Here is a 24,248-nt window from a genome sequence, read left to right as displayed (position 1 = left end):
GCACGCCCACCCACAGTACCAATGTCATCATTAAATTTGCAGATGACACAACAGTGGTGGAAACGAGATGGCGTACAGGGAGGCGGTCCACAGGCTGGCAGAGTGGTGTACAGTAAACAACCTGTCCCTGAACACCAGGAAAACAAAGTCTCCTTTGTCTCCTTTGATCATTGACTTCAGGAGGAAAAAGAATGACCATCAGCCACTGGAGATATACTGGGAAGGTGTGGAGTAAAAGGAATCTATCTATCTATCTATCTATCTATCTATCACAGCTCATTTTCACTCTCTATTTTTGCTGTGTCACATGTGTATTCAAAAATCACAACCCATCCCTACCATCTGCATACAAACAATCACAAGAAACTTGATTCAAAAATCACTTCATCCTTCGTGGCCATCAAAGAAGTGAACGATGGGAGCCAGCTCCTGATTGGGAGCCGATCCGATCGGGAGCCGATATGTTTGTTTTTCTCGTCTTTTTTCTGTTAAAGCCCCACGTGATTGGTCAAGATGTGCGGTGGTGTCTGTGTGTCCACACTGAAGGGGAGGGGGGAAGGGAGGGTGACAGACACAGCGCAGTGAGCACAGGAACTGGAGTGAGGGAGAGACAAGAGAGTGAGAGAGAGCACTGCTACATAGTCAGTGACTGTAGGCAGAACAGGTGAGAAACGTGAGCAACAGATAACGTAGTAAAATTTGGACACATTTTAATATAATTGATAGTTCAAGGACAGAGTGCAGACTTTGCAAAATTAAAATTTCATATCAGGCAGGCATCAGGCATCATGTTTGTACTGTTCACCCATCAATTCAGTTAGAGGATAAAAGACAAGCAAGGGAACCTGCTATTAATGAAGGTACCAGTGTGTCTACTGCAACAGTTGCTGCTCCTACAATGTCTACAGCATCATCCAGGACATCACCACAGCCACCAAGACCTACATCCCAGAGCTCTATGACCCGAGTAAATAATTTAATAATAATAAAAAAAATAATAATTTCAAATTAATATGGCTAGATAAACAATAAATATTCTATATGTGTTTTTTTACATTAGTAATTCATTTTACACATAATTTGGTAATAAGTTTATTGAAGCAACAAAAAAAATCTGAGGAGCCACTTGGGAGCTGAAATTCCCATCATTAGTGCGGACCTTAGCATCCAATCAAACAATGGTTACGTGTGATATTGTGATACTCTACCCTTTAAAATCTGTTGGAAAACCCAATTCTTAGCTCCTCTGGCCAGAACCTCCCCCAAAGGTCTGTCATGAGCCTGGCGCTGCCTGAACCCCAGCATTGTATTGCATTGTATTTCACCTGTGAATCTGAATTAAAGGCACTTCTGAGACTTCTGAGACTGAACCCTCCGGGTGATGATGTGAATAATCTCGGGCTGTCCATTAAAAGAATGCGGGTCCTTACAAAATAGTTGCTTTAGGTCCAGCTGAAAGACCAGCACAATTGTGTAAGAAAATGTATACAAGACTATTTTGGTGTGAAAAGAAGATGCAGAGTCTACATCTAGAGTTTAGGATGCTAATCTATATCAAAAGCAAGTACAGGTAAAGGTGTGTGAAATGAGCCTAATGAGAAAATAAAGGTATAAAAATGCAAAGGTTCATCACAGTGCGTAATTATTGAACAATAGAACACAATAGGATGATTAGTAGGGATGGGCCATACTTTTCGAATATTATTAGTCATAAAATTATAAAATTTGTTATTGCCAGAGTAATAAATAGATCCTGGCTGTAAAGGCGATGTCAGGTCTCTGTAAAGATGTGGGTACAAACAGTCTCTGATTTCTTTATGCTTAGGGAGGGAGTTTAGGGAGTAGGGAATCCCATTTCATCTACTAGACAACTGTGACCATTAGCTGGAAGGAGCCCTCAGTACAAGCTGGGTTAGCTTAACTCGTATCTGCTAGTGGTGGGAATTTCGGCTCTTTTTAGAGAGACGGCTCTTTTGGGTCGGCTCCCTAAAAAGAGCCAGCTCTTTCGGCTCCCAAGTGGCTCCTCAGATTTTTTTTGTTGCTTCAATAAATTTATTACCAAATTATGTGTAAAATGAATTATTAATGTAAAATACACATTATATAGAATATTTATTGTTTATATTGCCTTATTGATTTGAAATAATTTAATTTTACTGGGGTCATAGAGCTCTGGGCTGTAGGTCTTGGTGGCTGTGGTGTTGTCCTGGATAATGCTGTAGATATTGTAGGAGCAGTAGACACACTGGCACCTTCATTAACAGCAGCTTCCCTTGCTTGTCTTTCCTCCTCTAACTGAATTGATGGGTGAACAGTACACGCATGCCTGTGCAGGTTATTTGTGGAGCTGCCCTGCCTGATATGAAATTTTAATTTTGCAAAGTCTGCACTCTGCCTTTGAACTATCAATATTAAAAAAATAAATAAATATCATATTAAAATGTGTCCAAATTTTTCTACATTTTCTGTCGCTCATGTTTCTCACCTGTCCTGCCTGCAGTCTGACTTGTAGCAGTGCTCTCTCTCGCTCTCGTCTCTCCCTCACTCCAGTTCGTGTGCTCACTGCGCTGTGTCTATACCGCCCCCCCCCCCGAAAAACCAACATATCGCCCCCGATCGGATCGGCTCCCGATCAGGAGCCGGCTCCCGTCGTTCACTTCAAAGAGCCAGCTCTAAGAACGGATCGTTCGCGACCGACACATCACTAGTATCTGCTGTCTTTCTCTCCTTTTGGGGTGATCGCACTGCCCTTCAGCGCTTGGTCATGGCTGGATGCCAGTAGACAATGATCGACTTTTTTTGCTTGAAATGCACATGCCTTGTGATTACTGTTAGAAAATCTAGCACAGACAGCAAAGCTAGAGGTAGGCATCTACACAGATAATAGTCTAGATAAACAGATAATTTAGCATACAGAGCTAACTTGTACTGAGTGTGTAATAAGCTAGCAATAGCGATTAGCAAGAATTCCGTACGAAAAACAACAGAAAATGGCGACGAAACGCACAGAAACTGTAGCGTTAGCTAGCAGACTGCAGTGCTCACGATAAGCTAGTAACTAGCTCGGAATCACATCATGTTAACGACAGAAAACAATTATTCTGAGTCTCAACAACTGAATAACAATGAAAAAAATACATTAACACCGTGTAATATAAATGGGAATATTTGACTCACATTTTATCATCACATCATCACATCTGATGGTCATCCTGGTTCAAGTCAGGCAAGATCTTAAGTCGCGCTGATCCCTGTGCTGCGCTGCGGCCACACGGAGTTAACATGGACGGAGAAAGATCAAAGGCAAGGGCGGGGGGGAGGGGGGGGGGGGGGGGGTCGGCGACGGTCACTTCAGAAGAGACATGAAAGAGGCAAAATCAAGCCCAGAGCCAGCTGCCAGAAGATGATCATGCGCTGTTTAAGTGACCTCCGTGTGCCACTCTGCAGCAGTGAGTGCAGCCTGCAGATAACCTCCGACAAGGTAACCATTACCTCAGAGGCGCCGTCAAGGGTGGGCCAGGGGGGGGCCGCGGCCCCTCCTGAAAAAAACTTGGCCACCCCGGTGGCCCCCCCAGTTCTGATCGGTCAAGTTCACATTTGAAAATTTCAGAAATTGTACCTACGTTGTCCGAGTGCAAGTGAAGGCAGCACTGCAGCAGCTGCTGCCCAAACTCAGAGACGGACAGTGGAAGTCATTTTCAACGGCAGCTGTTGAGACAAGCAGACTACCAACAGGTAAGTCAGTCAAACAGTACTTACTTTTAGAACAAATAGTACGTGTTTGGTAAACTGTGTCTGTGCTGAACCTCCTGCTGGCTGCTCTCCGTTACTGAGCATCTCATTAGCTTGTGTTAAGGGCCGCTAGCGTCGGATCACCAGCACCTGTGCCGTGATGCTACGGTAATTTGCAGACAATGAAGAGAAAGTCTACGGACATCTCTTCCATATGTGTGATGATGCAGGCCAAGATAACACCGCCGAGCAAACCCATGAACAGACAGGGACAGAGACAGAGCAGGGCAGAGGAGCAGGGTCAGGCAGCGACAGGTCCAGAGAACAGGGAAGAAGTAAGGCAGCAGGCCAGACAGGAGACAGCTGTTCATCCTACTGCTGGACCAACAGGTGACCTTAGAACAGGGTCCCTCATGAGGAAATGAATGGCAAGAGAGTAACTTCACCTGGATAAACGCGTGGTAACAAGGTGTCAACACTGAGTTATGAATCCTGGTGCAACAACAGAAAGCTTCTTATTCATGTTTACTGGTAGATGAGTTTGAACAGTCAGAACAGAACTGACTGTGGGTCCATAATACAACTGTAATCTGGGATTACTATGGACAGCTACTCATGTTATTACCGTTGGTTTTGCTGCTGCTGTTTTAAATTCAGAGTAACTTATTTTCCTCATGTTTCATCACAGATATTTCCCAGTCAACATCAGAGGGCCCAAACAGCAGCATCTCAAGTTTTTCCCTAGTACTCTTCAAGGAGGCAGAAGACGAGGCTTCAAGAAAGACTGGTACAGTGCGTACGCATGGCTAGAATACTCTCAGAGCTATGGTAAAATGTCTACTGTCAAAGACAATGCTTTAGTGGACATAGTCTGTTACATGTTTACAGCAGAATAAAGCTGTATTGAAAATAATCAAAGGCCTCTGTGTGGTGCTTTGAAACTTGAGTAGACTTGTTCCCTGTAACTGTTTAGTTCATTACATGTATGTACTCCCTAATAGTAAAGCTGTATAATACAACTAACCCCATTAGAACAATGAATTTCCTAACTCATAAATAAACCAACACTTAATAAAACAGGCTTGTACTGTATTAGTCCATGTACATCTAAGTAACATTAACTGTAAAATTAGAAAGTATATGAGAACGTGATTCCTTAACTGTCATATTGACACTGATCTTGACTAGCCTCAATACTTACAACAGCTTTTCTTCTTGAAATTCCGTTATTGTTTTTGGTTTTGGTGTGCCACCCCAGGATTTTCACTGGCCCTATCTGGCCCCCCCTGTGAAAAATTTCTGGGGGCGCCCCTGCATTACCTGCACATTTCTTTTAGTTATTCAATTCAGTTAACATTGTCACCTGAAAACGATATTATATTTACAAGCAAAAAAGTATTCTGCAGATGCTGTTTGGATCTGGTCATTACTAGCCTTTTGCTCTGTATGTTAGCTGTAACAAATGCCTTTGTGTCGTTAGTTTGCTTTTCCCCAATGGCAGGAGAGGGATAGTAGGGATCATTCGTGATGCTGCCTCCTCTACTAATGCATTGTCCACCAAAGATGGAAGACAGACATCAGTGACCCTCTCTGCCGTGATCCTGTTCAAGTTTCTGTTGCTCATCTGACCTGCTGTGGACCAGGAAGTGAAGATCATGTCTGCTTAAGTAGCCCAGCTGCATTCCAACTGGAGACAAGTTTGGGTGAGGAAATCATTGAAGCTTCAGGAAGATCCAAATACACATGAAATGCAACAGATCCCAATGGTCCCTAAATTTGAGGTTAAATTTGAGCCTGTTAAGGGCAGGGGGTCATGAATTTTGTCTCTAATAGAATTAAAGACTTCATGAGGTTCTTTAATGATAAAATTCTCTCTTAGTTCTATAGGAATAGAATACAAGGCTCAATAGAGTTCTGGCTCTTTGCCAGTCTGGCTGACATGCTGACATGTTTTTATGTCCTTCTATTAATGAGAGGTAATAGACATTACATTATAGAGGGCCTTTCTATAAAAAAAATAGGCTTAGAATGTTGAGAGAAAGCCAAAATGGACACTGTTGAATACAGACAAATTAGCTGGAGAAACTTCATCCAACTAATGTAATTCATCATCTTTAACTATTCTGAGTGTTTCCTAGGCTTAGAATGGTGAGAGAAAGCCAAAATGGACACTGTTGAATACAGACAAATTAGCTGGAGAAACTTCATCCAACTAATGTAATTCATCATCTTTAACTATTATGAGTGTTTCCTGTACAGAAGTTCAGGTTTGCTAGACCCTGGAAAGACAATTCACCTCCTGTGTCCAAAATAGGTTTAGAATGGTGAGAGAAAGCCAAAATGGACACTGTTGAATACAGACAAATTATCTTAAGAAACTTCATCCAACTAATGCTAGGCCTCCACCACAACATCTGCCTATGGATACAGGACTTTTTAAACAACCGACCATAGTCAGTCAGGAGGGGCCCCCACCACTCCTCCTCCCTGTCTCCGAGTACAAGAGCCTCACAGGGCTGCGTCCTCAGCCCCTTCCTGTACTCACTGTACACCCATGACCACCTAATGATTAATGATGACACCAATGTCATCATTAAATTTGCAGATGACACAACAGTGGTGGAAACGAGATGGCGTACAGGGAGGCGGTCCACAGGCTGGCAGAGTGGTGTACAGTAAACAACCTGTCCCTGAACACCAGGAAAACAAAGTCTCCTTTGTCTCCTTTGATCATTGACTTCAGGAGGAAAAAGAATGACCATCAGCCACTGGAGATATACTGGGAAGGTGTGGAGTAAAAGGAATCTATCTATCTATCTATCTATCTATCTATCTATCTATCTATCTATCTATCTATCTATCACAGCTCATTTTCACTCTCTATTTTTGCTGTGTCACTTGTGTATTCAAAAATCACAACACATCCCTACCATCTGCATACAAACAATCACAAGAAACTTGATTCAAAAATCACTTCATCCTTCGTGGCCATCAAAGAAGTGAACGATGGGAGCCAGCTCCTGATTGGGAGCCGATCCGATCGGGAGCCGATATGTTTGTTTTTCTCGTCTTTTTTCTGTTAAAGCCCCACGTGATTGGTCAAGATGTGCGGTGGTGTCTGTGTGTCCACACTGAGGGGGAGGGGGGAAGGGAGGGTTACAGACAGCGCAGTGAGCACAGGAACTGGAGTGAGGGAGAGACAAGAGAGTGAGAGAGAGCACTGCTACATAGTCAGTGACTGCAGGCAGAACAGGTGAGAAACGTGAGCAACAGATAACGTAGTAAAATTTGGACACATTTTAATATAATTGATAGTTCAAGGACAGAGTGCAGACTTTGCAAAATTAAAATTTCAGCAGCTTCCCTTGCTTGTCTTTCCTCCTCTAACTGAATTGATGGGTGAACAGTACATGCATGCCTGTGCAGGTTATTTGTGGAGCTGCCCTGCCTGATGTGAAATTTTAATTTTGCAAAGTCTGCACTCTGCCTTTGAACTATCAATATTAAAAAAATAAATAAATATCATATTAAAATGTGTCCAAATTTTTCTACATTTTCTGTCGCTCATGTTTGTCACCTGTCCTGCCTGCAGTCTGACTTGTAGCAGTGCTCTCTATCGCTCTCGTCTCTCCCTCACTCCAGTTCGTGTGCTCACTGCGCTGTGTCTATACCCCCGCCCCGCCCCCCGAAAAACCAACATATCGCCCCAGATCTGATCGGCTCCCGATCAGGAGCCGGCACCCGTCGTTCGCTTCAAAGAGCCAGCTCTAAGAACCGGATCGTTCCGACACATCACTAGTATCTGCTGTCTTTCTCTCCTTTTGGGGTGATCGCACTGCCCTTCAGCGCTTGGTCATGGCTGGATGCCGGTAGACAATGATCGACTTTTTTTGCTTGAAATGCACATGCCTTGTGATTACTGTTGGAAAATCTAGCACAGACAGCAAAGCTAGAGGTAGGCATCTACACAGATAATAGTCTAGATAAACAGATAATTTAGCATAAAGAGCTAACTTGTACTGAGTGTGTAATAAGCTAGCAATAGCGATTAGCAAGAATTCCGTACGAAAAACAACAGAAAATGGCGACGAAACGCACAGAAACTGTAGCGTTAGCTAGCAGACTGCAGTGCTCACGATAAGCTAGTAACTAGCTCGGAATCACATCATGTTAACGACAGAAAACAATTATTCTGAGTCTCAACAACTGAATAACAATGAAAAAAATACATTAACACCGTGTAATATAAATGGGAATATTTGACTCACATTTTATCATCACATAATCACATCTGATGGTCATCCTGGTTCAAGTCAGGCAAGATCTTAAGTCACGCTGATCCCCGTGCTGTGCTGTGGCCACACGGAGTTAACATGGACGGAGAAAGATCAAAGGCAAGGGCGGGGGCGGGGGGTCGGCGACGGTCACTTCAGAAGAGACATGAAAGAGGCAAAATCAAGCCCAGAGCCAGCTGCCAGAAGATGATCATGCGCTGTTTAAGTGACCTCCGTGTGCCACTCTGCAGCAGTGAGTGCAGCCTGCAGATAACCTCCGACAAGGTAACCATTAGCTGCACATTTCTTTTAGTTCGTGCACTTGTAAAAAAATATCTGCAGATGCTGTTTGGATCTGGTCATTACTAGCCTTTTGCTCTGTATGCTAGCTGTAACAAATGCCTTTGTGTCGTTAGTTTGCTTTTCCCCAATGGCAGGAGAGGGATAGTAGGGATCATTCGTGATGCTGCCTCCTCTACTAATGCATTGGTTGTACATGTCCACCAAAGATGGAAGACAGACATCAGTGATCCTCTCTGCTGTGATCCTGTTCAAGTTTCTGTTGCTCATCTGACCTGCTGTGGACCAGGAAGTGAAGATCATGTCTGCTTAAGGAGCCCAGCTGCATTCCAACTGGAGACAAGTTTGGGTGAGGAAATCATTGAAGCTTCAGGAAGATCCAAATACACATGAAGTTCAACAGATCCCAATGGTCCCTAAATCTGAGGTTAAATTAGAGCCTGTTAAGGGCAGGGGGTCATGAATTTTGTCTCTAATAGAATTAAAGACTTCATGAGGTTCTTTAATGATAAAATTCTCTCTTAGTTCTATAGGAATAGAATACAAGGCTCAATAGAGTTCTGGCTCTTTGCCAGTCTGGCTGACATGCTGACATGTTTTTATGTCCTTCTATTAATGAGGAGTAATAGACATTACATTATAGAGGGCCTTTCTATAGGTTTTAAAGCTGTCCAGATTAAGCGTGGTTCTTCTAATTTGGTGGCATGCAGTATCCTTGCAAGTTTTCACAAATTATGCTCAAGTCTGGGAATTACTCCAATGAGCTTGTCTATTTAGTTTTGTTATCTTCTTTTTTAAAGAGAAAAACTGTCGTGGTAGGTAAAAAAATCAAAAAAAAAATTTAAACTCCACAAAAGAACTGAGAAATCCTCTTCATATTGCAGCATCATGAGTTGTTTGTATACATTACCAGTTAGTTTATACCAGATGAGGCAGCCTCCCTGTCTGCACTGTGCAGTGTTTGTTCCCTTAGTTTGACACCGGAGTCAGATGTATTACCATTTATCCACGACTCTGTAAGCACAAGGACACAGAATAAAGTGTAGCTTCACAATCGGATGCAATCCGTCTTCATATCCAGGAAGCGGATGTTTGCCAGAGGGACGCTGGGATCCTTGATGTTAATTTCTTCACTGCAAGCATGGTTAAACATGATAGATTATATGCGGTGAATCAAATTTCTGTGAGTTAAAAGTCTCCTGTTAGCAAACGTTCATATTAAGTTTTGAAATTTTCATATTGAGCAGTTTTGACACTGGAGAATTGCCTTTCCAGAGGCAGACAGATGTAAATTTCTATATTGTAAAAAATCAGAATAGCTTAAGATGATGAATTACATGAGTGTAATCAAGTTTCTCTGGATAACAAGTCTCAGAAAATATTAATTTTGAGCTACTTTCAGTGAACTAATCCCACTCTCAGAAGTGAAGACTTATAGGGTCAACATTGAGTCCAGGTCAAGAGGGGGTTGATGAAATTTCAGGCCCATCTCTCGCAGCATGGCTTAGGGAGATATCTTGGTTGCCAGCTTGAAGAAAAACAACAGGCAGAAAGGAAGGCAAAATGCCAACATTTGTCAGTACTGAATAACAGTAAAAATAAAGCCATGTATACTGTAAAATTAACAGTTGTCATGCAAGTAAATGTTATCACATAGCTTCGAGGTAAGGAGGTGTTCGATGGCTTCATCCACAAGTTGAGGACAACCTGTGACTATCACAAGGTTTGGGTTTGCAGCTCCACTCTGGGGAAACCTACCAACCCAAAAAAAACATAAAACATGCAAACACAATTCACCTCCTGTGTCCAAAATAAGCTTAGAATAGCGAGAGAACGCCAAAATGAACACGTGTTGAATACAGACCAGTTATCTTAAAAAAAACTTGATCCAACTAATGTAATTCATCATCTCTAACTGTTGTGAGTGTTTTCAAGGCAAAAATGTAATTCTATCTGTCCCTGGAAACACAATTCACCAAAATAAGCTACAATGGTGACAGAACGCCAAAATGAACACACGATGAACACTGACAAATTATCTTAAGAAACTTGATCTTATTAATGTAATTCATCATCTTTAACTATTCTGGGTGTTTCCTGTACAGGATTTCAGGTGTGCCAGTGTTTCCTGCACAGGATTTCAGACTTGTCAGACCCAGAAACGCAATTCACCTCCTGTGTCCAATAAGCTTAGTTTGGGGAGAAAACATGAACATGAACGTATGATGAACACAGACAAATTATCTTAAACATGATGAATTACATTAGTTAGATCAAGTTTCTTAACTATTCTGAATGTTTCCTGTACAGAAGTTCAGGTGTGCCAGTGTTTCCTGCATTTCACCTCCTTTGTCCGATGAGATTAGTTTGGGGAGAAAACATGAACATGAACGTAATATGAACACAGAATAGTTTAAGATGATGAATTACATTAGTAAAATCAAGTTTCTTAAGATAATTTGTCTGAGTGTTTACTGTAAAGGAGTTCAGGTGTGCCAGTGTTTACTGTACAGAATTTCAGGTGTGCCAGTGTTTCCTGCACAGATTTCAGACCTGTCATACCCAAAAACACAAGTCACCTCTTGTGTCCACAATAGGCTTAGTTTGGGGAGAAAACATGAAAATGAACATATGATGAACACTGACAAATTATCTTAAGAAACTTGATCTTACTAATGTAATTCATCATCTTTAACTATTCTGAGTGTTTCCTGTACAGGATTTCAGATGTGCCAGTGTTTCCTGCAAAGGATTTCAGGTGTGCCAGTGTTTCCTGCACAGGACTTCAGACCTGTCAGACTCAGAAACGCAATTCACCTCCTGTGTCCAATGAGCTTAGTTTGTGGAGGAAACATGAACATGAACGTATGATGAACACATACAAATTATCTTAAGAAACTTTATCTTACTAATGTAATTGATCATCTTTAACTATTCTGAGTGTTTCTGCGCAGCATTTCAGCTGTGCCAGTGTTTCCTGCACAGGATTTCAGATGTGCCAGTGTTTCCTGCACAGGATTTCAGACCTGTCAGACCCAGAAACACAATTCACCTCCTGTGTCCAATGAGCTTAGTTTAGGGAGAAAACATGAAAATGAACGTATGATGTACAAAGACAAATTATCTTAAAGATGATGAATTACATTAGTTGGATGGAGTTTCTTAAGATAATTTGTCTGTTTTCAACAGTGTCCATTTTGGCTTTCTCTCACCATTCTAAGCCTAGGAAACACTCAGAATAGTTAAAGATGATGAATTACATTAGTTGGATGAAGTTTCTCCAGCCAATTTGTCTGTATTCAACAGTGTCCATTTTGTCTTTCTCTCACCATTCTAAGCCTATTTTTGACACAGGAGGTGAAATGTGTTATCATGGACTGATAGACTTACATTTCTGCCCAGAAAACACTTAGAATAGTTAAAGATGATGAATTGCATTAGTTGGATGGAGTTTCTTAAGATAATTTGTCTGTATTCAACAGTGTCCATTTTGGCTTTCTCTCACCATTCTAAGCCTAGGAAACACTCAGAATAGTTAAAGATGATGAATTACATTAGTTGGATGGAGTTTCTTAAGATAATTTGTCTGTATTCAACAGTGTCCATTTTGGCTTTCTCTCACCATTCTAAGCCTATTTTGGACACAGGAGGTGAATTGTCTTTCCAGGGGCTGGCAAACCTGAACTTCTGTACAGGAAACACTCAGAATAGTTAAAGATGATGAATTACATTAGTTGGATGAAGTTTCTCCAGCTAATTTGTCTGTATTCAACAGTGTCCATTTTGGCTTTCTCTCACCATTCTAAGCCTATTTTGGACACAGGAGGTGAAATGTGTTATCATGGACTGATAGACTTACATTTCTGCGCAGAAAACACTTAGAATAGTTAAAGATGATGGATTACATTAGTTGGATGGAGTTTCTTAAGATAATTTGTTTGTATTCAACAGTGTCCATTTTGTCTTTCTCTCACCATTCTGAGCCTAGGAAACACTCAGAATAGTTAAAGATGATGGATTACATTAGTTGGATGGAGTTTCTTAAGATAATTTGTCTGTATTCAATAGTGTCCATTTTGTCTTTCTCTCACCATTCTAAGCCCAGGAAACACTCAGAATAGTTAAAGATGATGGATTACATTAGTTGGATGAAGTTTCTCCAACTAATTTGTCTGTATTCAACAGTGTCCATTTTGTCTTTCTCTCACCATTCTGAGCCCAGGAAACACTCAGAATAGTTAAAGATGATGGATTACATTAGTTGGATGGAGTTTCTTAAGATAATTTGTCTGTATTCAACAGTGTCCATTTTGGCTTCCTGTCACCATTCTAAGCCTATTTGGGACACAGGAGGTGAAATGTGTTATCATGGACTGATAGACTTACATTTCTGCACAGAAAACACTTAGAATAGTTAAAGATGATGGATTACATTAGTTGGATGGAGTTTCTTAAGATAATTTGTTTGTATTCAACCGTGTCCATTTTGTCTTTCTCTCACCATTCTAAGCCTAGGAAACACTCAGAATAGTTAAAGATGATGGATTACATTAGTTGGATGGAGTTTCTTAAGATAATTTGTCTGTATTCAACAGTGTCCATTTTGTCTTTCTCTCACCATTCTAAGCCTAGGAAACACTCAGAATAGTTAAAGATGATGAATTACATTAGTTGGATGGAGTTTCTTAAGATAATTTGTCTGTATTCAACAGTGTCCATTTTGGCTTCCTCTCACCATTCTAAGCCTATTTGGGACACAGGAGGTGAATTGTCTTTCCAGGGGCTGACAAACCTGAACTTCTGTACAGGAAGCACTCAGAATAGTTAAAGATGATGAATTACATTAGTTGGATGAAGTTTCTCCAGCCAATTTGTCTGTATTCAACAGTGTCCATTTTGTCTTTCTCTCACCATTCTAAGCCTATTTTTGACACAGGAGGTGAAATGTGTTATCATGGACTGATAGACTTACATTTCTGCCCAGAAAACACTTAGAATAGTTAAAGATGATGAATTAAATTAGTTGGATGGAGTTTCTTAAGATAATTTGTCTGTATTCAACAGTGTCCATTTTGGCTTTCTCTCACCATTCTAAGCCTAGGAAACACTCAGAATAGTTAAAGATGATGAATTACATTAGTTGGATGGAGTTTCTTAAGATAATTTGTCTGTATTCAACAGTGTCCATTTTGGCTTTCTCTCACCATTCTAAGCCTATTTTGGACACAGGAGGTGAATTGTCTTTCCAGGGGCTGGCAAACCTGAACTTCTGTACAGGAAACACTCAGAATAGTTAAAGATGATGAATTACATTAGTTGGATGAAGTTTCTCCAGCTAATTTGTCTGTATTCAACAGTGTCCATTTTGTCTTTCTCTCACCATTCTAAGCCTATTTTGGACACAGGAGGTGAAATGTGTTATCATGGACTGATAGACTTACATTTCTCCTCAGAAAACACTTAGAATAGTTAAAGATGATGAATTACATTAGTTGGATGGAGTTTCTTAAGATAATTTGTTTGTATTCAACAGTGTCCATTTTGTCTTTCTCTCACCATTCTGAGCCTAGGAAACACTCAGAATAGTTAAAGATGATGAATTACATTAGTTGGATGGAGTTTCTTAAGATAATTTGTCTGTATTCAACAGTGTCCATTTTGTCTTTCTCTCACCATTCTGAGCCTCGGAAACACTCAGAATAGTTAAAGATGATGAATTATATTAGTTGGATGGAGTTTCTTAAGATAATTTGCCTGTATTCAATAGTGTCCATTTTGGCTTTCTCTCACCATTCTAAGCCTAGGAAACACTCAGAATAGTTAAAGATGATGAATTATATTAGTTGGATGGAGTTTCTTAAGATAATTTGTCTGTATTCAACAGTGTCCATTTTGTCTTTCTCTCACCATTCTAAGCCTAGGAAACACTCAGAATAGTTAAAGATGATGAATTACATTAGTTGGATGGAGTTTCTTAAGATAATTTGTCTGTATTCAACAGTGTCCATTTTGGCTTCCTCTCACCATTCTAAGCCTATTTTGGACACAGGAGGTGAAATGTGTTATCATGGACTGATAGACTTACATTTCTGCGCAGAAAACACTTAGAATAGTTAAAGATGATGGATTACATTAGTTGGATGGAGTTTCTTAAGATAATTTGTTTGTATTCAACAGTGTCCATTTTGTCTTTCTCTCACCATTCTGAGCCTAGGAAACACTCAGAATAGTTAAAGATGATGGATTACATTAGTTGGATGGAGTTTCTTAAGATAATTTGTCTGTATTCAATAGTGTCCATTTTGTCTTTCTCTCACCATTCTAAGCCCAGGAAACACTCAGAATAGTTAAAGATGATGGATTACATTAGTTGGATGAAGTTTCTCCAGCTAATTTGTCTGTATTCAACAGTGTCCATTTTGTCTTTCTCTCACCATTCTAAGCCCAGGAAACACTCAGAATAGTTAAAGATGATGGATTACATTAGTTGGATGGAGTTTCTTAAGATAATTTGTCTGTATTCAACAGTGTCCATTTTGGCTTCCTCTCACCATTCTAAGCCTATTTGGGACACAGGAGGTGAAATGTGTTATCATGGACTGATAGACTTACATTTCTGCGCAGAAAACACTTAGAATAGTTAAAGATGATGGATTACATTAGTTGGATGGAGTTTCTTAAGATAATTTGTCTGTATTCAACCGTGTCCATTTTGTCTTTCTCTCACCATTCTGAGCCTAGGAAACACTCAGAATAGTTAAAGATGATGGATTACATTAGTTGGATGGAGTTTCTTAAGATAATTTGTCTGTATTCAATAGTGTCCATTTTGGCTTTCTCTCACCATTCTAAGCCTATTTGGGACACAGGAGGTGAAATGTGTTATCATGGACTGATAGACTTACATTTCTGCCCAGAAAACACTTAGAATAGTTAAAGATGATGAATTGCATTAGTTGGATGGAGTTTCTTAAGATAATTTGTCTGTATTCAACAGTGTCCATTTTGGCTTTCTCTCACCATTCCAAGCCTATTTTGGACACAGGAGGTGAAATGTGTTATCATGGACTGATAGACTTACATTTCTGCCCAGAAAACACTTAGAATAGTAAAAGATGATGAATTACATTAGTTGGATGGAGTTTCTTAAGATAATTTGTCTGTATTCAACAGTGTCCATTTTGGTTTTCTCTCACCATTCTAAGCCTAGGAAACACTCAGAATAGTTAAAGATGATGAATTACATTAGTTGGATGGAGTTTCTTAAGATAATTTGTCTGTATTCAACAGTTTCCATTTTGGCTTCCTCTCACCATTCTAAGCCTAGGAAACACTCAGAATAGTTAAAGATGATGAATTACATTAGTTGGATGAAGTTTCTCCAGCTAATTTGTCTGTATTCAACAGTGTCCATTTTGGCTTTCTCTCACCATTCTAAGCCTAGGAAACACTCAGAATAGTTAAAGATGATGAATTACATTAGTTGGATGAAGTTTCTCCAGCTAATTTGTCTGTATTCAACAGTGTCCATTTTGTCTTTCTCTCACCATTCTAAGCCTAGGAAACACTCAGAATAGTTAAAGATGATGAATTACATTAGTTGGATGGAGTTTCTTAAGATAATTTGTCTGTATTCAACAGTTTACATTTTGGCTTCCTCTCACCATTCTAAGCCTATTTTTGACACAGGAGGTGAAATGTGTTATCATGGACTGATAGACTTACATTTCTGCCCAGAAAACACTTAGAATAGTTAAAGATGATGAATTGCATTAGTTGGATGGAGTTTCTTAAGATAATTTGTCTGTATTCAACAGTGTCCATTTTGGCTTTCTCTCACCATTCCAAGCCTATTTTGGACACAGGAGGTGAAATGTGTTATCATGGACTGATAGACTTACATTTCTGCCCAGAAAACACTTAGAATAGTAAAAGATGATGAATTACATTAGTTGGATGGAGTTTCTTAAGATAATTTGTCTGTATTCAACAGTGTCCATTTTGGTTTTCTCTCACCATTCTAAGCCTAGGAAACACTCAGAATAGTTAAAGATGATGAATTACATTAGTTGGATGGAGTTTCTTAAGATAATTTGTCTGTATTCAACAGTTTCCATTTTGGCTTCCTCTCACCATTCTAAGCCTAGGAAACACTCAGAATAGTTAAAGATGATGAATTACATTAGTTGGATGAAGTTTCTCCAGCTAATTTGTCTGTATTCAACAGTGTCCATTTTGGCTTTCTCTCACCATTCTAAGCCTATTTTGGACACAGGAGGTGAAATGTGTTATCATGGACTGATAGACTTACATTTCTGCGCAGAAAACACTTAGAATAGTTAAAGATGATGGATTACATTAGTTGGATGGAGTTTCTTAAGATAATTTGTTTGTATTCAACAGTGTCCATTTTGTCTTTCTCTCACCATTCTGAGCCTAGGAAACACTCAGAATAGTTAAAGATGATGGATTACATTAGTTGGATGGAGTTTCTTAAGATAATTTGTCTGTATTCAATAGTGTCCATTTTGTCTTTCTCTCACCATTCTAAGCCCAGGAAACACTCAGAATAGTTAAAGATGATGGATTACATTAGTTGGATGAAGTTTCTCCAACTAATTTGTCTGTATTCAACAGTGTCCATTTTGTCTTTCTCTCACCATTCTGAGCCCAGGAAACACTCAGAATAGTTAAAGATGATGGATTACATTAGTTGGATGGAGTTTCTTAAGATAATTTGTCTGTATTCAACAGTGTCCATTTTGGCTTTCTCTCACCATTCTAAGCCTATTTTGGACACAGGAGGTGAAATGTGTTATCATGGACTGATAGACTTACATTTCTGCGCAGAAAACACTTAGAATAGTTAAAGATGATGGATTACATTAGTTGGATGGAGTTTCTTAAGATAATTTGTTTGTATTCAACAGTGTCCATTTTGTCTTTCTCTCACCATTCTGAGCCTAGGAAACACTCAGAATAGTTAAAGATGATGGATTACATTAGTTGGATGGAGTTTCTTAAGATAATTTGTCTGTATTCAATAGTGTCCATTTTGTCTTTCTCTCACCATTCTAAGCCCAGGAAACACTCAGAATAGTTAAAGATGATGGATTACATTAGTTGGATGAAGTTTCTCCAGCTAATTTGTCTGTATTCAACAGTGTCCATTTTGTCTTTCTCTCACCATTCTAAGCCCAGGAAACACTCAGAATAGTTAAAGATGATGGATTACATTAGTTGGATGGAGTTTCTTAAGATAATTTGTCTGTATTCAACAGTGTCCATTTTGGCTTCCTGTCACCATTCTAAGCCTATTTGGGACACAGGAGGTGAAATGTGTTATCATGGACTGATAGACTTACATTTCTGCACAGAAAACACTTAGAATAGTTAAAGATGATGGATTACATTAGTTGGATGGAGTTTCTTAAGATAATTTGTTTGTATTCAACCGTGTCCATTTTGTCTTTCTCTCACCATTCTGAGCCTAGGAAACACTCAGAATAGTTAAAGATGATGGATTACATTAGTTGGATGGAGTTTCTTAAGATAATTTGTCTGTATTCAACAGTGTCCATTTTGTCTTTCTCTCACCATGCTAAGCCTAGGAAACACTCAGAATAGTTAAAGATGATGAATTACATTAGTTGGATGGAGTTTCTTAAGATAATTTGTCTGTATTCAACAGTTTCCATTTTGGCTTCCTCTCACCATTCTAAGCCTAGGAAACACTCAGAATAGTTAAAGATGATGAATTACATTAGTTGGATGAAGTTTCTCCAGCTAATTTGTCTGTATTCAACAGTGTCCATTTTGGCTTTCTCTCACCATTCTAAGCCTAGGAAACACTCAGAATAGTTAAAGATGATGAATTACATTAGTTGGATGAAGTTTCTCCAGCTAATTTGTCTGTATTCAACAGTGTCCATTTTGTCTTTCTCTCACCATTCTAAGCCTAGGAAACACTCAGAATAGTTAAAGATGATGAATTACATTAGTTGGATGGAGTTTCTTAAGATAATTTGTCTGTATTCAACAGTTTACATTTTGGCTTCCTCTCACCATTCTAAGCCTATTTTTGACACAGGAGGTGAAATGTGTTATCATGGACTGATAGACTTACATTTCTGCCCAGAAAACACTTAGAATAGTTAAAGATGATGAATTGCATTAGTTGGATGGAGTTTCTTAAGATAATTTGTCTGTATTCAACAGTGTCCATTTTGGCTTTCTCTCACCATTCCAAGCCTATTTTGGACACAGGAGGTGAAATGTGTTATCATGGACTGATAGACTTACATTTCTGCCCAGAAAACACTTAGAATAGTAAAAGATGATGAATTACATTAGTTGGATGGAGTTTCTTAAGATAATTTGTCTGTATTCAACAGTGTCCATTTTGGTTTTCTCTCACCATTCTAAGCCTAGGAAACACTCAGAATAGTTAAAGATGATGAATTACATTAGTTGGATGGAGTTTCTTAAGATAATTTGTCTGTATTCAACAGTTTCCATTTTGGCTTCCTCTCACCATTCTAAGCCTAGGAAACACTCAGAATAGTTAAAGATGATGAATTACATTAGTTGGATGAAGTTTCTCCAGCTAATTTGTCTGTATTCAACAGTGTCCATTTTGGCTTTCTCTCACCATTCTAAGCCTATTTTGGACACAGGAGGTGAAATGTGTTATCATGGACTGATAGACTTACATTTCTGCGCAGAAAACACTTAGAATAGTTAAAGATGATGGATTACATTAGTTGGATGGAGTTTCTTAAGATAATTTGTTTGTATTCAACAGTGTCCATTTTGTCTTTCTCTCACCATTCTGAGCCTAGGAAACACTCAGAATAGTTAAAGATGATGGATTACATTAGTTGGATGGAGTTTCTTAAGATAATTTGTCTGTATTCAATAGTGTCCATTTTGTCTTTCTCTCACCATTCTAAGCCCAGGAAACACTCAGAATAGTTAAAGATGATGGATTACATTAGTTGGATGAAGTTTCTCCAACTAATTTGTCTGTATTCAACAGTGTCCATTTTGTCTTTCTCTCACCATTCTGAGCCCAGGAAACACTCAGAATAGTTAAAGATGATGGATTACATTAGTTGGATGGAGTTTCTTAAGATAATTTGTCTGTATTCAACAGTGTCCATTTTGGCTTTCTCTCACCATTCTAAGCCTATTTTGGACACAGGAGGTGAAATGTGTTATCATGGACTGATAGACTTACATTTCTGCGCAGAAAACACTTAGAATAGTTAAAGATGATGGATTACATTAGTTGGATGGAGTTTCTTAAGATAATTTGTTTGTATTCAACAGTGTCCATTTTGTCTTTCTCTCACCATTCTGAGCCTAGGAAACACTCAGAATAGTTAAAGATGATGGATTACATTAGTTGGATGGAGTTTCTTAAGATAATTTGTCTGTATTCAATAGTGTCCATTTTGTCTTTCTCTCACCATTCTAAGCCCAGGAAACACTCAGAATAGTTAAAGATGATGGATTACATTAGTTGGATGAAGTTTCTCCAGCTAATTTGTCTGTATTCAACAGTGTCCATTTTGTCTTTCTCTCACCATTCTAAGCCCAGGAAACACTCAGAATAGTTAAAGATGATGGATTACATTAGTTGGATGGAGTTTCTTAAGATAATTTGTCTGTATTCAACAGTGTCCATTTTGGCTTCCTGTCACCATTCTAAGCCTATTTGGGACACAGGAGGTGAAATGTGTTATCATGGACTGATAGACTTACATTTCTGCACAGAAAACACTTAGAATAGTTAAAGATGATGGATTACATTAGTTGGATGGAGTTTCTTAAGATAATTTGTTTGTATTCAACCGTGTCCATTTTGTCTTTCTCTCACCATTCTGAGCCTAGGAAACACTCAGAATAGTTAAAGATGATGGATTACATTAGTTGGATGGAGTTTCTTAAGATAATTTGTCTGTATTCAACAGTGTCCATTTTGTCTTTCTCTCACCATGCTAAGCCTAGGAAACACTCAGAATAGTTAAAGATGATGAATTACATTAGTTGGATGGAGTTTCTTAAGATAATTTGTCTGTATTCAACAGTGTCCATTTTGGCTTCCTCTCACCATTCTAAGCCTATTTGGGACACAGGAGGTGAATTGTCTTTCCAGGGGCTGACAAACCTGAACTTCTGTACAGGAAGCACTCAGAATAGTTAAAGATGATGAATTACATTAGTTGGATGAAGTTTCTCCAGCCAATTTGTCTGTATTCAACAGTGTCCATTTTGTCTTTCTCTCACCATTCTAAGCCTATTTTTGACACAGGAGGTGAAATGTGTTATCATGGACTGATAGACTTACATTTCTGCCCAGAAAACACTTAGAATAGTTAAAGATGATGAATTAAATTAGTTGGATGGAGTTTCTTAAGATAATTTGTCTGTATTCAACAGTGTCCATTTTGGCTTTCTCTCACCATTCTAAGCCTAGGAAACACTCAGAATAGTTAAAGATGATGAATTACATTAGTTGGATGGAGTTTCTTAAGATAATTTGTCTGTATTCAACAGTGTCCATTTTGGCTTTCTCTCACCATTCTAAGCCTATTTTGGACACAGGAGGTGAATTGTCTTTCCAGGGGCTGGCAAACCTGAACTTCTGTACAGGAAACACTCAGAATAGTTAAAGATGATGAATTACATTAGTTGGATGAAGTTTCTCCAGCTAATTTGTCTGTATTCAACAGTGTCCATTTTGTCTTTCTCTCACCATTCTAAGCCTATTTTGGACACAGGAGGTGAAATGTGTTATCATGGACTGATAGACTTACATTTCTCCTCAGAAAACACTTAGAATAGTTAAAGATGATGAATTACATTAGTTGGATGGAGTTTCTTAAGATAATTTGTTTGTATTCAACAGTGTCCATTTTGTCTTTCTCTCACCATTCTGAGCCTAGGAAACACTCAGAATAGTTAAAGATGATGAATTACATTAGTTGGATGGAGTTTCTTAAGATAATTTGTCTGTATTCAACAGTGTCCATTTTGTCTTTCTCTCACCATTCTGAGCCTCGGAAACACTCAGAATAGTTAAAGATGATGAATTATATTAGTTGGATGGAGTTTCTTAAGATAATTTGCCTGTATTCAATAGTGTCCATTTTGGCTTTCTCTCACCATTCTAAGCCTAGGAAACACTCAGAATAGTTAAAGATGATGAATTATATTAGTTGGATGGAGTTTCTTAAGATAATTTGTCTGTATTCAACAGTGTCCATTTTGTCTTTCTCTCACCATTCTAAGCCTAGGAAACACTCAGAATAGTTAAAGATGATGAATTACATTAGTTGGATGGAGTTTCTTAAGATAATTTGTCTGTATTCAACAGTGTCCATTTTGGCTTCCTCTCACCATTCTAAGCCTATTTTGGACACAGGAGGTGAATTGTCTTTCCAGGGGCTGACAAACCTCAACTTCTGTACAGGAAGCACTCAGAATAGTTAAAGATGATGAATTACATTAGTTGCATGAAGTTTCTCCAGCCAATTTGTCTGTATTCAACAGTGTCCATTTTGTCTTTCTCTCACCATTCTAAGCCTATTTTGGACACAGGAGGTGAAATGGACTGATGGACTGATAGACTTACATTTTTGACTGATAGACTTACATTTCTGCGCAGAAAACACTTAGAATAGTTAAAGATGATGGATTACATTAGTTGGATGGAGTTTCTTAAGATAATTTGTTTGTATTCAACAGTGTCCATTTTGTCTTTCTCTCACCATTCTGAGCCTAGGAAACACTCAGAATAGTTAAAGATGATGGATTACATTAGTTGGATGGAGTTTCTTAAGATAATTTGTCTGTATTCAATAGTGTCCATTTTGTCTTTCTCTCACCATTCTAAGCCCAGGAAACACTCAGAATAGTTAAAGATGATGGATTACATTAGTTGGATGAAGTTTCTCCAGCTAATTTGTCTGTATTCATGAGTGTCCATTTTGTCTTTCTCTCACCATTCTAAGCCCAGGAAACACTCAGAATAGTTAAAGATGATGGATTACATTAGTTGGATGGAGTTTCTTAAGATAATTTGTCTGTATTCAACAGTGTCCATTTTGGCTTCCTCTCACCATTCTAAGCCTATTTGGGACACAGGAGGTGAAATGTGTTATCATGGACTGATAGACTTACATTTCTGCGCAGAAAACACTTAGAATAGTTAAAGATGATGGATTACATTAGTTGGATGGAGTTTCTTAAGATAATTTGTCTGTATTCAACCGTGTCCATTTTGTCTTTCTCTCACCATTCTGAGCCTAGGAAACACTCAGAATAGTTAAAGATGATGGATTACATTAGTTGGATGGAGTTTCTTAAGATAATTTGTCTGTATTCAATAGTGTCCATTTTGGCTTTCTCTCACCATTCTAAGCCTATTTGGGACACAGGAGGTGAAATGTGTTATCATGGACTGATAGACTTACATTTCTGCGCAGAAAACACTTAGAATAGTTAAAGATGATGGATTACATTAGTTGGATGGAGTTTCTTAAGATAATTTGTTTGTATTCAACCGTGTCCATTTTGTCTTTCTCTCACCATTCTGAGCGTAGGAAACACTCAGAATAGTTAAAGATGATGGATTACATTAGTTGGATGGAGTTTCTTAAGATAATTTGTCTGTATTCAATAGTGTCCATTTTGGCTTTCTCTCACCATTCTAAGCCTAGGAAACACTCAGAATAGTTAAAGATGATGAATTACATTAGTTGGATGGAGTTTCTTAAGATAATTTGTCTGTATTCAATAGTGTCCATTTTGTCTTTCTCTCACCATTCTAAGCCTAGGAAACACTCAGAATAGTTAAAGATGATGAATTACATTAGTTGGATGGAGTTTCTTAAGATAATTTGTCTGTATTCAACAGTGTCCATTTTGGCTTTCTCTCACCATTCTAAGCCTATTTTGGACACAGGAGGTGAATTGTCTTTCCAGGGGCTGGCAAACCTGAACTTCTGCACAGGAAGCAATCAGAATAGTTAAAGATGATGAATTACATTAGTTGGATGAAGTTTCTCCAGCCAATTTGTCTGTATTCAACAGTGTCCATTTTGTCTTTCTCTCACCATTCTAAGCCTATTTTGGACACAGGAGGTGAAATGGACTGATGGACTGATAGACTTACATTTCTGACTGATAGACTTACATTTCTGCGCAGAAAACACTTAGAATAGTTAAAGATGATGGATTACATTAGTTGGATGGAGTTTCTTAAGATAATTTGTTTGTATTCAACAGTGTCCATTTTGTCTTTCTCTCACCATTCTGAGCCTAGGAAACACTCAGAATAGTTAAAGATGATGGATTACATTAGTTGAATGGAGTTTCTTAAGATAATTTGTCTGTATTCAATAGTGTCCATTTTGTCTTTCTCTCACCATTCTAAGCCCAGGAAACACTCAGAATAGTTAAAGATGATGGATTACATTAGTTGGATGGAGTTTCTTAAGATAATTTGTCTGTATTCAACAGTGTCCATTTTGGCTTCCTCTCACCATTCTAAGCCTATTTTGGACACAGGAGGTGAAATGTGTTATCATGGACTGATAGACTTACATTTCTGCCCAGAAAACACTTAGAATAGTTAAAGATGATGGATTACATTAGTTGGATGGAGTTTCTTAAGATAATTTGTTTGTATTCAACAGTGTCCATTTTGTCTTTCTCTCACCATTCTGAGCCTAGGAAACACTCAGAATAGTTAAAGATGATGGATTACATTAGTTGGATGGAGTTTCTTAAGATAATTTGTCTGTATTCAACAGTGTCCATTTTGTCTTTCTCTCACCATTCTGAGCCTAGGAAACACTCAGAATAGTTAAAGATGATGAATTACATTAGTTGGATGGAGTTTCTTAAGATAATTTGTCTGTATTCAATAGTGTC

General features: G+C 38.6%; 1 pseudogene; it reads left to right on the top strand.

Moving 5' to 3' along the window:
- Window positions 1-6,362: 6,362 nt before the first annotated feature.
- Window positions 6,363-24,248, top strand: part of LOC139220216 (myosin heavy chain, fast skeletal muscle-like) — a 131,712-nt pseudogene continuing 113,826 nt past the window's right edge.

The sequence above is a fragment of the Pempheris klunzingeri genome, chromosome 20 (genome assembly GCF_042242105.1).
Source record: "Pempheris klunzingeri isolate RE-2024b chromosome 20, fPemKlu1.hap1, whole genome shotgun sequence".
Taxonomy (NCBI): domain Eukaryota; kingdom Metazoa; phylum Chordata; class Actinopteri; order Acropomatiformes; family Pempheridae; genus Pempheris; species Pempheris klunzingeri.
Note: the sequence above shows the minus strand (reverse complement) of the source record. Positions and strands in the feature narration are given on the sequence as shown.